The 4987-nt window shown below is 40.0% G+C and overlaps 1 non-coding gene across 1 annotated transcript; it reads right to left on the bottom strand.

Annotated features, from left to right (window-relative positions):
• Nucleotides 1-4326: 4326 nt before the first annotated feature.
• Nucleotides 4327-4430, bottom strand: LOC127191258 (U6 spliceosomal RNA). Its single transcript, XR_007830873.1, has one exon. It is a non-coding gene; the product is annotated as a U6 spliceosomal RNA (small nuclear RNA).
• Nucleotides 4431-4987: the final 557 nt, after the last annotated feature.

Here is a 4987-nt window from a genome sequence, read left to right on the forward strand (position 1 = left end):
AGATATATTCACACAATCAAAACCTGAAAGAGGGCTGGAGACATGTTTGGGTCGTTCAGCGCACTGGCTGCTCTTCCAGGGGACCAGGCTTGTTTTTCTAGCATCCGTATGGCAGCTTACAACCACTTATAGCTCCAGTCTAAGGGCGTCAGACACTTTCTTCTGCTCTCTGAGGGCACTGCATGGACATTAAAAAACAAACAAACAAACAAACAAAAAACCTAAAACCAAAACCAAAACAAACAAACCAAAACCAAAACAAACAAACCAAAACCAAAACCATGCACATACATAAAAAATGGCAAGAATTATTCTCCACACATTATAAGAAATATTACAGGAGGTTCTGAAGCATGAAGGAGAATAGCAGTCAGAAACAAACCTCACTGAAGGAATTCTGTGCTGTAAAAAGGCTAAATATAGGGCAGATTTTAGGACAACTTCTTACCACCAGCAGCTACTGAAGAAGTGAATAACAATGCGGTATAAATCGTTAAGTGTCTTCTCATGTGTATGCTTTGTGTGTGTGTGTCTGTGTGTACATGTCTGCACATGTTTGTGTGGGTGCAGATGCACATGTGTGTGCACGCCTTTATCATAGTCATTTATTCAAGGTCTCTAAATTCAACCCAGGGCTCACCATTTTGGTTAGTCTAGCTAACAGCTTGTTGCTGTGATCCCCTGTCTCTGCCTCCTGGTTGTAAGGATTGCAGGCAGGTCAGCACACCCAGGCGGGATTTATGTGGTCCCTGAAGATTCAAACTCCAGGACTGAGATTTGTGGGACAAATACTTTATCCACCAAGCAATCTTCCCAGTCTCTCTGCAGTGTACAGTTTTTTTAAAATGTGGAAATAAAAAAAATGACAATAATGTTACAGAGAGTAGTTTGGTAGGGAAAATCCTACTGTAAGCTTCAGATAATACTTGTGAAATTGATACTATCTTATTTGAAGATGGATCGTGATTGCTTAAAAATGCTCATTTCATATAGAACACAAACTGATGTTTTGGAAGACCTGGCTCGAGTGTGTAATCACTGGTCTGGAGGATCTTTGAGGCAAAAGAATGAGAATAGTTTGAGATTCTACAGAGTGCTATATGTTGGGGAGTTATGACAGGAGTGTGGGCAGTGGATCCTGATGACCTGGAAACTTCTAAAGTGATCAGGGCAAAGACAATCTGCAGTGCACTTGGTTTATCTCAAGGTAGTAGCAAAGGTGTCAGACACACATTTGCCACCAATGGTCCCAGGGGCTGGAGCACGCTAATGGCTTTGTCATTTATAGAATGCTGGGGAACATTTTGTGAAAAACTACACAGGATTATTCATTGCCAGAATGGCTAGTAAGATCACACTCCCACCACTCTTGATTCTAATTCCAACCTCCCAATGGCCCAATAAATCCTATAATTGTCAGAAAAAGTTAGTCACTTGGACAAAAGAAATAAGTGTGTGTGCATGCATCCGCATGTGCCTGTGTGTGCGTGCGCGCGCGCGCGCACACACACACACACACACACACACATCAGTATAGGTTTGAGGGATGTATTTTGCCACTGGGGATACATATGAATTATATATATATAATAGTAATAAATACATATAGAATAGTAATATAGTTGTAAATGAATCACTGAAGTGTGTTTGTTTCATGTAGTCCCACCGATTTGGTAGCATTTAGGTGGGACTTTGTTAAAGTGATGTACATCACCTCTTTGATGTGTTTTAAAGCCTCTCTGTGCTGATCCTGAAGCCATTTTGAAAGTGACCATCCTTAGCGGAAGCTGTGCTTCATACAGAGATGTCTTCCGCTCTGTGGGGAGATGTGCCCACGTGCGTTCCAGATGCTTCTCCAAAGCTGTGGCTTTAAAGCCATGGTGTGGCCGCAAGAGTCTAAGTGTTTGCTCTCTGTTCTTCCTCGCTGACAGGTCAATGCCTGTAAATGGTGGCTGTAGTGCCTCTTTCCTGTTTACAGTGGGAACATTTCACCCAATCATTAGGGCAAATTCTTTCAGAATTCCTAACATGCCACCCTTAGTAACATCCATACAAGAGAAATACACTTCTACTTTTATGTCACATGGAGCCATATCTGGTAGCTAGAAAGAGGAAGGTAAATGCCTCATGAAATCTTCATTTTAAAGAAGCCCACACTTCTTCAGAATCACCATGAGAGCTCCTTGTATATCAAGGATCACCTCATTAAACTTTACAAATACCTCTAAAAAACACTCCATTATTGTCCAGCATTTTACTTCTGCTATGCTATTAACTTGCCAATAAGTAAGTGAAATAGTTCTATAGCAGTGTCAAGTAGTTGATAAAGTATCTCCACGAAGTCTCCCAGAGAGCCTTATATTTATAAGATCATCTACTATGACGGATAGATAGCCTTCTATGGATTTCTACGGAATCTATATATATATATATATATATATATATATCTCCAAACTACATGTTAACATATATTACATTTTCATTTATTCTGTATAGTATGTGTATGTATGCAAGCATCTACATGTATAGCATATATGTGATGGTCAAATGACAACTCCCGAGGGTCACTTCTCTCCTTCCATTGTGTGAGTCCCAGGAATTGAGCTTAGAAAGCTACACCCACAAAGCCTCAACAGTAAGGGCTACCTATAGAAGAGCATAACAACACCAGCTGACACACCTGTAGGGACAGAGGGAATTTCACAAAGTCCCACCCCTCATTGAAGAACTATCAGGAACTGATGGTCTCCAAGGCAGGGAGAATCCGTTTTCTTCAGTGAGAAGTTCCCCTCTCAAGTGGTCAGAGCCTCCCACATGAGCACACAAGCAATGCTAAACTGACAGGAATGGGATGGAAATGATGCAAATGCAGATTTTTATGTTCAAAATTCCCCTTCGATAAAAATCAAATAAAACATCCATCAAAAGTTTAGTCTCAATTTCACTAATTTTAAGACTAAAAGGATGCATCTGTACCAGTGATATGGCTCATTGGGTAAAAATGTCTTCTCATGACTGTGGTCCTGGAATCCATGTGGTGGAAGGAGACAGAACCAACCCCCACAAGTTGTCATTTGATCTCCACACATGTGCTGTGGCCCGCATGTGCCCCCACACATATACACAATGCACAAAATAAGTAAAAGTGAAATAAGTTAAAAAAAAACCCCACAAACTTAAAATAGAACCTGACCTGGGCAGTGCTACTAATGCTCACTGATGGGAAAGATAATTAGCTGCTGAAGCACCCTGCTCCTGGAGATTGCCAGGACACCAAGCAGTGCCACTGTTGCACAATGTGGTAAGCCACAGCATCCTGGAAGGAAAGGGCATCTTGCTGGTTGTGCAGTGAATTTTATTGCTCGCAAATCGTAGCTGTTTTCATTATCTGTGGTACAAAAACTGATAGTATAAATGAGATTGTTTTGTGCTTAACAATTTTAAAGAATCCTAACTGTTGATGCCCTTGTCATGCTTCATCGGCGCTTTTGAAAATTCTAGTTTCTTTAGGGTTTCTTTCTTTCTTTCTTTCTTTCTTTTGATGATCTTTTCTATGCAATCCATAAATCTTCATATTGTTCAGGATGCTTTCATGTACTTGTCATAACAGTTTGCTTGCTGTGGCTCATTAAATGACAGATTGTCAACACCATTTGCCTTCTCCTCAGCTCCTTCTGAAATCATGACATTCTCAGTGGAAAACCAAAAATGTGTTTTGCTTGTATCTGTTCCATTGCCTGTCTAGTAAATTCTTTTGATGGTTACAAAATTGAGGTTTTCTTCAATAGGGCAATAGCATGGAAGAGTGGGCAACAATTTGTACCACTTGGAGGCTATGATTGATCTGCTTCCTCTTCTGTCTTCTTATGAGCTTCGATTCTCTTCTTCTTCTTCGTTCTTCCTTCTTTCGTTCCTCTTCCTCCTACCTACTACTTCCTCCCTCCCTACCAGCCTCCATCTTCTTCTTCTTCTTCTTCTACTTCTTCTTCCTCTTCCTCTTCTCTTCTTCTTCTTCTTCTTCTTCTTCTTCTTCTTCTTCTTCTTCTTCTTCTTTCTCCTCCTCCTCCTCCTCTTCTTCTTCCTCCTCCTCCTCCTCCCCCTCCTCCCCCTCCTCCTCTTTTTTGAAAAGACTAATTATTTCAGGGACAAGAGGCCTTGGACACAACTATGACAACTTTATTGGGATGTCTCTGTAAAATATTCTTTATTGTTGACAATCCTTTCATACTCAAACCTATAAAACTCAATTTTAAATAGCAGATTTTTTTGGTATTTTTTAAATTAATTTATTCTTGTTACATCTCAATGGTTATCCCATCCCTTGTAAAAAATATGGAATGCTTCACGAATTTGCGTGTCATCTTTGCGCAGGGGCCATGCTAATCTCTGTATCGTTCCAATTTTAGTATATGTGCTGCCGAAGCAAGCACTAAATAGCAGGTTTTTGTGATCAGTTTCCTTCATGTTTGATATTTTGAAATGTGATCTAAAGACATATGTCCAGTTATGAAAAGGACAAGAAGCCACGGTTTGCACTGGAAACAAACTCTAGAACTCAAGTTTTTCTTGGTGATAGCATTCTCCCAAACATGGAACAAAGTTTTGTAATGTGAGAAGGTTCAATTGTATCTTGCTTTAGGCAGTGGAAAATTGTTATGTAGCTAAAAAGTATATAATACAATCTTCATATCTAAATGAGTTAGGGTCAAATTAAGCAATTATCTACAATTTCTTCTTCTTGTTGTTATGGTTATGTGTATCATAGTTTTTTTTTTTTAATCTGTAATACGGGGTATAGTTCTCTGTGGTGTAGACTGCACTGAAGATCGCATGCTGCCTAGCGGATCTGTTCCCTTTCACTACAGGATAGAAATGTAAACTTCCTCTTACCAGGGATGCTGTGACAGGGTTCTAGAATATGACTATGGGATGTTTCATTGACTGCAGAAGGGAAGCAGAGCAATGTGAGGTGATCAAAGGCCTTTCT

This window comes from Acomys russatus, chromosome 6 (assembly GCF_903995435.1).
Source record: "Acomys russatus chromosome 6, mAcoRus1.1, whole genome shotgun sequence".
NCBI classification, from domain to species: domain Eukaryota; kingdom Metazoa; phylum Chordata; class Mammalia; order Rodentia; family Muridae; genus Acomys; species Acomys russatus.